Source organism: Corapipo altera, unplaced genomic scaffold (genome assembly GCF_003945725.1).
Source record: "Corapipo altera isolate COAL_440 unplaced genomic scaffold, ASM394572v1 57, whole genome shotgun sequence".
NCBI classification, from domain to species: Eukaryota; Metazoa; Chordata; class Aves; order Passeriformes; family Pipridae; genus Corapipo; species Corapipo altera.
Window position 1 is genome coordinate 4,675,036 of NW_020884905.1, and position 11,414 is coordinate 4,686,449.

An 11,414-nucleotide genomic window follows, 5' to 3' on the forward strand; every position below is an offset into this window, starting at 1 on the left:
GAATTCTGTGTTAAGAAGTGGCTCCTGAGAGAGAGCATAAGAGCTCTCTGAGGCTCTTACTGATGTACCACTGACAGTGACGAGCACAAGTTGATGACATGTCATAAACAGGAAACTGAAATGAATACGTAAGTTTATTTAGCTCTTGTGGAGCTTGCAAATTTTGTGTATTCTTAAACTATTCCTTTATTACTCTTTTAATTACACAACTAATCTTACAACTTTTGAGTGGATTTCCGTGATGTAATCACAACCCTCCTAGCAATTGCTGCACACGTTCTACTTAAAATTTGTCTTCTGTGTTTACATACTATTAACCAGGGCTGGGTGTAGGCATATAATCACCCAGCCAAGTAGGCAGATGTTACGAGGAGTGCAACAAACTTTATCTTTCTATCTGTTTTAATAATTCTGGACCCTGGGAAGACGTGAAGACAGTGAGAAAAGAGTGCTCCAGGGGAAGGAGGTTTATTCCTATTATTACCTCCTGTTTTTCTTTTCCATCCTCTTACAAGGAAAAATTGCCATATGCCAATTAATGTCTCTGGAACCTTGTGGAGAGGAAAGCCCTACCTGTGCAGAACCAACTGTAAGATCAGACCTCATTTCTCTAAAGAAGATCAGCTTGGATTATTTGAAGTAATAACAACATGCTTTATGCCTTTACAGTAAGGCTATGAGCCTACAAGTGGATCAACGTGATCGATCTGTACACCTTTGCTAAGTCCCAGTGATTCTAATTAAACTTGATTATAGGATCCAGCTTATACTTGGTGGTGTTTCTGCAATGAGCTGTGCCCAGATGGACTCTTGCATTGAATGCAGGGAGTGAATAAGGCCTGGTGCAGCATTGGTAACAATGTGGATAAAGGATCGTGCCAAGCAAGGTAACTGTACCTTTGGATAGTTCCTGCTCTCGTTGCTTTACTTCTGCCAGTTGCATGCACATTCCTTCAGATGGTGACTAGTTGAAAGTACCTTAGTTTGTTACAAAACCAAGGCAAGATGCATTCAAGAGTGATTCACAATATGTTACGAAGAAGGGTGATTTTCTGAAGAAATGTAGGTGGCTGGGACCTAAAGTTGCTGTGAATAGACATTAGAAAATTTGGGCTCAGGAGGTAATTGAAGGTCGTCTTATGCAGCACTAGGGTGTGCAACTTTCCATGATTCTAGGAAAATCAAATTCCTAAAAGGCCTTTCAAATATGAAACAAAAAGTTTCACAACATAGCTGAAGTACCAGTCTGCATTTGGAGGAAAGGGAAATGTATTGCAAAGGATGAGTCAGACATGGGCATCGCCAGAGAAATCTTTGCAAAGCAGGAGCAGGAGGTCTGTGCTTGAAAGGCTGCTGCAGAGATGTCTCTTGCATTCTTCTAAGGTGGGGTTTGACCTGCCTGTGGGCAGTGTTTCGCTGCCAGGAATACTGGACTGCAGATTTTACAGCAGCTCCCAGCAGGGTTTGCAGAAGGCAGAAGGTTGTGTCTGTTCTCCTCTGCATCATGGTACTGATAGACTGGTCTCACCCTGTGATGTGGAAGTTGATGTGTGTGACTTGTGAACTTTTGGTTGTCCTCAACCAATTTTAATTTGCTGTTTTGAAATCTACAGCAAAGACCGACAGAAACAGGAACTGGGTCCTTTGCATGAAAACATGTACAGCTGCAGTGGTGTCTGGTGATACAGTGTCTATACATCAGTGCTTTCTTCAGCTCGAATATGTTCGTGGACACAACGTATAACTATGTCAAATGGTCCTGAAACGAACTTCATCAGACACTCAGTCTTAGATGGTAATGATTTTTGGTCATGATTAACTTGATGGCTGTTTTTTCTCTCCATGTCTTTATCTCTTCTCAGAGACAGTAGCCTGCATATGTAACTCTGTCAGGGATTAAAGTCCTAAATAGTTATTAACTTGTACTTAGTATGCAACATCTCTGAATTAAAAGGGCAGATCTATCTTCATCTAATGAACACTTAGAAGAAGAGAGTTACCCGGCAGGTTTATAGCTAGCTCTAATTGCATTCTCCTTGCTCTGCTGGGACTAACATCTGCAGGAGAGAACAGAACAACTTTCAGAGAAAATGACAATTGCATCAAACAGTATCAAGAGAAAGACAGTCAAAAAAGTGCTGATACAAAATATGTTACTGCTTCCCCTTCTCTCTTCCTTGTCTTAACTCTCTGTCTTCTCTCACCCTCAATTTTTTTATTCTCATGCTGTAGCAGACAAACTTGCTGTCGTGTAATTTACTGCAGCTTCGCATTGCTTTGATTCATGTTCTGCTGCTTATGAACCCTGTGGTTCAGAGATGGCTTGTTAAAGTGTATTCCACTTAATTAAGTGTTGTTTAAGCATAAGTGAGGAAGTAAGACTAGTATCTCTCTTTTTTTTTTTCCTTTTTTTTTTTTATTTTCTTCTTTCTCCCCCACCCCTGGAGTGGGATGGTCATGAGTGAGCAGGGAAGTTAATCACACATACGTTTTTAACTAGCCATAACTGAAATTTTCACACATTTCAGGTTCTTCAAAGGCATTTTCTTTTGTGAATCTGCTGGCACTCTTATGTTTTCTGAGAAAAACACAATGTAGAAAGGCTTAGGTGAGATTTCTGTACTGGAAAATAGTTGCAATGTTGGTTGTGGAGTGAATCTTCTGGCTGGAAAGTGAAATTATTAGGCATCTGAGAGATTAATTAAATTTTTATGCTTCAATTAATTTTCTTAGATACAGAGAAGCCACTGATTTTTTTGAAGTTTAATAAATTTTCTTGTAAGCACTTAATGTTATGGTTTTTATGTTCTAGAGCAAACACTGGATGTCTAAAGGATTAAGCTGAATCAGTTTGGGTTAAGTTGCTTCGAAATATCTTGAAATGCATTCACTGAAATCCCACGTTGTTAATCTGGCCTTGGATTTGAACCATTTATTATAATCACGTAATGAAATATTAGAAACATAAAACACTTTCAAGTTGATTTGCTCCCTAGCAGGTAGTTTGCAATTAGTGAACTTGTTTCTTCTTTATAAGAAAAATGAAGCTAGAAGCTACTGAAGAACACGTGGAAAAATGTTTTGGAACCTTGATTTGTGTTCTGTATCTACACTGACAAGGAGCAGTCAGCCAGAGGCAAACACTGAGGTGGAGTTAATGGAGGAGAGGGCTAAAGCATACTGGGTTGATATTTGAAACATGATAATTTAGGTTTTCTTTATGCTCATTTACCTCTGCTTGCTGCAATGTTGACATGTTAGCTTTAATGAAGGCAGCTTTTACACAAGTGCTAGAAATGTCTCCAGCTAATGGAGTGCCTTATTCAGTATGATCTCATTCTTTTCCTCTCAACATGTTCTTTGCTTTCTTCTATCTGTTGCTTGCACATACCCCCCCTTACTGGAACTAATGCAGTGATGGAGCAAAGCATAAAAATGAAGTGTAATAAGCTAAAACCAAAATAAAAAGGTTTACCCTCCTCCTGTCCTGTATTCTTTCTTTCCATTCTGAGATCAATTTAGTAGGCCATTGCACTGCAATGTCCTTAATGACTATTTGATTGAGATAAGAGAGCTTAGATTAGTTGGACCTGTGCTGAATGTGGTTGTGATAATGATGGACATGATGAGGATATATCAGTGATATGTCTTCACTATGTTTCATGGCTGAATTCTGTAGCACAGAAGTGCACAATTACCTTGATAGTTGCATGAACAGCCTAATGTTTGGGTTTTGTTTAATTAATTGCGATAGATAATAGTAACAGTTATTAGAAAAAAACTCCACAACTAGACATTAAAAGCATGTATTTTCCCATGGACCTAAACAAAACAGTAAATCCAGTTGTTATTTACACTTGCTATGCAGGTAGAAGTTGATTTAACATTAGAAAAGTGCAGTAATAAGCAGGATAATAATAGGATAATAAAATTGTATACTGTATTATTAGGCTTTCAGACTTTAGATACAGCAGACAGTATATTATAACTTGTTTTCATAACATTCAGCTTATCAATCAGAAATATGAATATTTCATAAGTATAGTATAACAGAAGTCGTTGAAAAGGAAAAGGTGAAGCAGAGGCCGGTGGGGATTGCCATTCGCAGGCTGTCCTTAACTCTGTTTATTGCTTCCCTTTTCCCAGCAAATCCAGTATTTAAGAAGGATTGTAAGACCCATGTAATCATTGAGGATTTACTTTGTTGGTGCCTCAGAGCTGCCTTTAGCAACAACACTGCTGTTTTGTTTTTTAAGCATACACATCACCTTTACAAGGTACAGATAGATGTTATCAGGAAGTATTTTGAATAGTCACAACTGTAAATTTTCGCTTGAAATTAACAATTGAAATTTAAGTAGACATAGGTTCAACTTTTGGCACTGTAGTTCTACAACCATCTTAGATACAACTGATATAAATTGGGATTCAAGCTAATGAGGTCAAGTTTCTTTTTCTCTCATGTCAGTACAAAATATTCTTAATTCTCAGTTTGATATAAAAGTATAGAAGAATTCTAAATATATAATAGGCTAAGGTTCAGGGTAGGTTTGAATAATCTCTACTGGCAAAAAGTTCTGTTGTCTCTGGTGAATAGGGAGCATAGTACTCTGATAAACTGCTTAATATTTCTTAATGCTTAATGTTTCTGAAGATTAGTGGATGTGGATTAATTAAATTAACAGTTTAACTGAAGAGCTTTAGAATTGCAGTTTACCTCACACTGTTTCCAGTCTTTGCTGCAATATAGGCAAAATATAGAAACATTAGTGTTTATTCATTTTTTATTTGCAACTTTCCTCTTACTTGCATAATATGCAAGGACACAGTATTTCTAAGTGTCCTTAGCATGAAAAGGAAAAAAAAATCGGTAATGGCAAAGGTGAATTAGTGAAAGACTCTTTATAAAGGGAAATTTTAATATTAAATTGCTCCATCTAGTGGCAATCTGCTATAACTGATTTTTTGCTGTAGCGATTATTATCCTTTAGTAGTGATTATGCCTTTTAGGAATTTAAGATTGAATTCTTCTTTTACATGGGAAGTCCTCTACCAAGGGAACTCCACATGTCACAAGGTAAAAACTTTGACTTTCCCTCCAGTTTCTTCTGAGGAATTTTACTGTTTATGTCAGTGGAAGGAAGTCTCTGGTTCTTTGTTGAAGAGTTAAAATACACAGTGAATCATGTACTGAGTACAACAGACTGAGACACATCTCATGTTCTAACATGAGATAAATTTCAGTTGCAGGTTGCTTCATCCAAACCTTAACTAGCATCGATACTGTACTTTTCATAATAATAATGAACTAACTGGATGATTTGTTAATGTCAATATACTTTGTAAGCAGTTGGAATTCTTATGCCAATCAAGGCGAAAACACCTGTGTTTCCCAGTCATAAGAAAACGAGGAGAAAATTCAAAAGGAAAAAGGTTCAAGGAAAGGTTTAATCCAGACATCTCTGATGCCTTCTTCCTTTGCACACCTTGAAAAGATGGAAAGACAAAAAAGAAGGGAGCTCTTGAGGAGGCTTACATATTCCTGCTGCCCAGTGTTGTGATCCCGTGGGCAGCTGGTTAAACAGATATGAAGAATGCTAATGTTGTTTTTTGAGGCTTGTCCCTATGTACATATGCCTTAAAGGTGGTACTATCATATGTCATTCTTGTGTGATTGGCCAATTATTTTTATTTTATCCAATTATTATTTATTTTATCATTTTTATCCATTTTTATTTTATCAATTTTATAAAATTATTTTTTATTTTATCCATTGTCTTTTAGGGTAGGGCTGCAGATAACTTTTCTGTTTGTTCTGAGATTCCCAGATGCCTAGAGGCTGTAGAATATTATAAGCCAAAGCATGGAATCCTGTATAAAAAAACTACTTCAGTCTTAATACATCTTTTGATGCTTAGCATTAGTGAATTGATACACCACAGAAAGTCAGTTTTGCCCTAGAAAATAGCCCAACTGCTTGTCAGCTTCCGAAAATTGAGGAGCAGCTCATTAGCATCACGTAAGTAAAAGCAGAATTGGGTTTGTATTTCTAGAAAGTTCATTTGTAGAAGACAATTGAAATTACAGGAGTGGTGGGGTTTTGTTTCACCTGGCAGACAAAGATTAAGAAGATAATACTTTTCTCCTGTAGTGAGTTCTCTGAAGGCAACTAATTTAAATTCAAAAACACCAAACTTTTTCTGGGATCGATTAGAAACTTTGCCCTTATCTAGTTTTTTTTAACCATTATTGTGAAGATACGTGTGCCCAAAATACCGTCTGCTGTGTATTTTTCATACCATTCTCTATTTAACAGGAAGTTGCAGCCCTCAGTCCTTCTTCTTGTGTTGATGTCATTTTTTTAAGTGGAACGGACTTCCTTAATCAACTCAGTAAAGCAGAAAAATGGATGGAACCGGCTTTCCAAAACTACTTCCAGAGATAGTGGAAAGCACTCAGTGGAGGCTTTTGTTAATGTAAACTATAGAGTTGGCAGTCTTGGCTACTCTCTTCCTCACTAGGATGGGAATACAAGCTTTTCCATTCCCACTTTAGTCACACATTGTGTCACTGATGACTGAATGGGTAGATGCAAGGATAAAGGAAGTAGCAGAATTACTATGCTCATTTAATCTTCTTTTTAACTGTTGAGATTTCAGCAATGATGCCAATTAGAAAAATTGTAACTGCAGTTTTGGCATTCATATGAATTAAATTTCACAAGTGAATCAAATTCTGTATAATGACATTCTTGCAAGGGTTCTAATTCTGCTGGTTTTACTTGGTCAGAAGCCCTCTCAGTCCCGATAAGAGCTCTAGGATCAGCATTTACTATTTGCCTCAGTTCAGTAATTGTTTTCTTTTATGCGACTTTTTAGAGCGCTCTGACAAGCACGGAATGAACAGCTTATTTTATCAAGATTTATAGTCAATAGCTTCTGTAGTCTTGTGAAGAAGACATCTGCTGTGCAAATAGCAAGGTTAAAGTGATTGCACATGAAGTAAATACAAACTTCAGCTAGTATTTCATCCTGAAAACCAGTCTGAACAATACTTAGATAACTTCATGTAATGGAAACCCTTTCATAATCTTGACCCGTATACAATTTTGTCAAATCCAAGGTCAGATAGAATTTAAAAAATAAGCTTTATTTGAACTTCTGTAACCATTATTTCACAACTGTAAGCATGCTCTTTAATAAAAAAAGTACTAGTATTGTTAGGTGGGTTTTTTTTAAAATTCTCATGTAAGTCTCAGAGTTTGATCAGTTGTAATAGAAAAGAAAATATTATCTATTTGTTTAGGAAATATCTTCTAAACCATTGCAGCTGCAGACAAAAAGAGTTCGTTTCAGATTGATTAATGTGCTATAAGTATCAGGAATTGCTTGGTCTAGTCACTTTGTTGCTTTCTCATCTCTGAAAAATCAAATGAAGTATCTGAAGATTCCTGATTGATGCTGTCAGCTTTGTACTGATATTACAGTGCATTTCAGGAAATGTTCAAAGTGAGGCAATAATTTTCAATCTTTTTTCAAGTATGCTGCAGTAAAGTTTTTCTATCAGATTATACAAAGTCCATTTCCCAAAGAACTGTGCATTTTTGTGTTGTGCCTTTTTGGTAGCTGCCTTTACACATAGACCTCTATAAATATGTATGAGAAAATGATGTGTTGTTGATATTGCCTACTTCTGTTGTACCATGCCAAAGTGCATTTTTTTTCTCCATAACCCATACTGGTTTTGTTATATACAAGCTTTAATTATTTTATTTTCTTGGAAGCCACGTGTAACTTGATTTTATTTCATAATATATGTACAAATTTTCCAAATCTTGCTACAGAATTTTTCAGGACCAAATCCAATGATTTATGGGTAAGAATGTTAAAGTACAGGAAACTGTAACAAAGAAGATTATTTTCCTCCTAAATAGGGAACTTGGATAAGATAGTATTATTAATTCCTATATTTGTTCTCAGCTTGCAAGGAAAGCAGGAATTACCTCACATTTTCAATTCTGCAAAGTTATATGTGATTTGGCCAAAAGAAGTTCATGCACCTAAGATGCGTGAAGTTGCATAAAAATCTCACTGTTGATTTGGTTTCTTTATGAGAGCATTCAGCGAAAGAGGAGCATAGCCTTTGGTATCCATAAGCTGTACATGCAAACTCTGCAGGAGATCTTGGGTTGTAATAAAGGTGGAAATACAGAAAAACTGTAAAATTCTCTCAGGAACCCCCTCCAGTTCATAGCAGAATGGCTGGCTGCTCGCCATGCTGTCACTGGCTGCTGGCCAGCACCAGTACTCTGTGACCCCTTCTGACACAGCTCATAGAGCCTGAAGGATGAGTTAATGCTGCTTCAAGCACCATTAATGAATAATCAGATTTTAAGTGTGGATTCTCATCCACAGTGGTGTGGGAAAGTCCATTGCTCTGAGAAGGAACCAAGAAAGAGGAACCTTCCCTTAAATTTAGATTTCATGTAGCTGAATAAAAGGTTCATTTTCCTTCTCATTAACCCCATAAACAACATTGTTGGTGTCTTTTTTTACCACGATATGAAAAAAGAAATAACCAAGTATATTAGCATATTATATTGCCATTTTTTGTGTAGAATGTCTTATATGTGCACTCTGAAAACTGCCTGATATAGTTTTCAGTGTTTTTCTATCTTAGTCTAAAATACAAGGGGATATCCTGAAACACACTTAAGCCTGTACTTAAGTTCTGTTGGCTCTAGTGAGGTTAAAATATACTTGTAAATTCTAACATGCTTAAGTATTCTCACTGAAAAAGTGCTTAGGAAAGATTATTTCAAAATATTAATTCTGAAAAGTAGAATGCTGACACACTTAAAAATTCATTGAACAGATTTTGTAAAAAGTATTCTACTGTCTTTTAACAGCAAAGCAATTCTGTCTTGAAAATCTGGAAGTGGAGCACAAACATGATGAAACTAGTCCCAGTGATATAGACCTTAAATAAGGTCCCCTGATGGTAATGGTTTACCAAAATTATTTATTTTAAGTAGCTGAAGCAGTAACACAAGTGAATATTCTTTTGCAGTATAAGATTGCTAAATTGTGTTCAATTCAGTCTCTATTTACTTGCTTATTGCTGGAGTGAAATAAGCAAAGCAGTTACATAATCAAGTCTTTTTTGTATTGGTGTAATTTGCATGTTTTCTTTATTGTTTCAGAACCATCACAAATTATTATGAGAGAATTATTTTCATGCTGGATGGATAATTGAAAATGCTGAGTGAATTTTTCTGTGTTATTTTGAGTTTTCATGATAAGGAAGTATCCAAAGACACTCTAGTTTTGTCTTTTCTATAACAAAGTATATTTTCCTCTTTTTTGAAACTTCAGTATATGTAGCCTGATTCTTTTTCACTGAGGTGATTTTGTGCCACAAAAGCTATCAATAGGGCTGTATCCTGAACACCTTCCTTCCTATGAGCATTACTTGTACAAAATTCTCATTATGTGTATGAACAGTGCCATTGTTTTCAGCTTGGCTACATTTAGAGGGATGTGCTCTCTGTAAACCTGGCCCAGTGAGACTAACTACAATGTAAAAGGCAAACCCTTTTCTTGAATTCACTGCAAGTTGAACTAAGCTTACAGTGGCACTGATTAAGCTCCACCATGCTGTTTGAAAATTTACTCTTCCAAAAGAAAGGCCTAATCAATAAAAATAAGTGTTTGGGGGTTTTATTTTTATTTAGATGTGGAGGGATGTCAGTGCTTTGCTTAATAAGGTTGTTACTGACAAGAGCAGCTCTGGTCTTAGTCTGATCCTATTCTGAGTCTTGATTATCAAGAGCTGTTCCACTGCCCTGTGCTAATCACAGATCAGTTGTGGCTCTGTGTGTTTTGTGTGTGTACAGTGCCCCACAACTCCTTCATCTCAAGTACTCTACTCCTGTTGTCTGTGTGTGGCTAGGTGTTGTAAACAAAGTTCATGGTTCCCAAAAAAATTTGTCTCCAGTTTTAGGTGCTATTTTCTTACAGATTGTAGCAAAAGACAGTAATTTTCAGTGTTCAGGTGCTTGCAATTCTTCATTCAATCTTCATTTACAGAATGCTACAGAATTTAGCTAAGGCACTTTTTTTTAGTGTAATAGTGTATGGTACTGTTTTTCTTCTAGTTCTTGGGTCTGAATATGTTTCTTTTCCTAGGTTAAGGAGAATTAATTCCGTCTAAAATTGTCTTCTTTTTCTCTTTTTTAATTAGGCCTGGAAATGTTTTGCATGACATTGTAGCACTTCTTCCCCATTCTATTTTTATTTTGCAAAGTGATATGCTGGGTCTGTGCTTGTATTTTGTAGTGTTTGCCTTTGGTTGGCACTGTGTCAATGCAAAGCTTTAAAAACAATAAAATACTGACTTTGGGCGAGAGGAAAGGCTGAAAGATTAGCTGTATATGTCTTTAATTTTAAAATTATAACCGTAGTCTCATGTATAGTTTATATTAGCATCTCTATCAGCACTGAACCACCTTCTCCTAGAAAGTACATCTTCCAGACTTCCTGAGTGGATGAAATACTTTCCTTAAGAATGCATAGCAATTACTCCCTGTAGAGTCAGCGAACTCTGCCACCTCCTTGTCCTTCTTGAAATGTCCTGTGCTTCTGGCCCTTTAATTTGATGTGAGGAGTTCCTACACTCGGGCAGCAAGGAGGCAGATTATGGCAAGGCTAGTCAGTATTATGAGAACATGTAATGAGCTGTACAGCCTGCAGAATTCTGGATGCCATAAAGGGGAGACACTTAAAGACAGTTTTCTCAAAGTAGTCTCATTAGCCTGGGAACCAGGGTTAAGAGATAAGAGAACTCTTGATCAGAGACTGGAACTTGCTTCTTGTGTTTATTGGAAGCTTGTTTTTCTAAAGGTTACACAGTGTGTTTTCAAGGAGTCTGATAGCTAAGCTGTAGTAACCTGACCTGTCTTGAGTTTCTATCATTACTGCTTGCAGACTGTGGACTAAATCCCAGATGGTAGCTGTGACATAAGACAGTAGCTGTGAATATCTGAAGATAACCAGAATTTATAGTAAGTTTTGATTCTGGAATCCTTGCATAAGTAATCCTCTGAAATCATATTGTTTTTACCAAGGTAGTTCAATCAGAACTGGGTAGGGAATCCCATTTTCCCCAAAAGCATTTCTCTCATGACTATTTTAAGATTAAATACAAAGTTGATAGAGGCACGGCCCCTGGGTAATAATTATACTTTCTCCTTTGAAAGTATGTTTGGGAACTATGATTTATATTACTGTATAAGGATAGGAAATATAATTTTGTGAGATTCCATAAATAACTGGAAAAAGCTTTTGTTCTGGAAAAAGGAAGTGTGTAGGTATGCAGGGGTGGGAGGGAGAGGGAATGGTGCATAATAGGTCCTA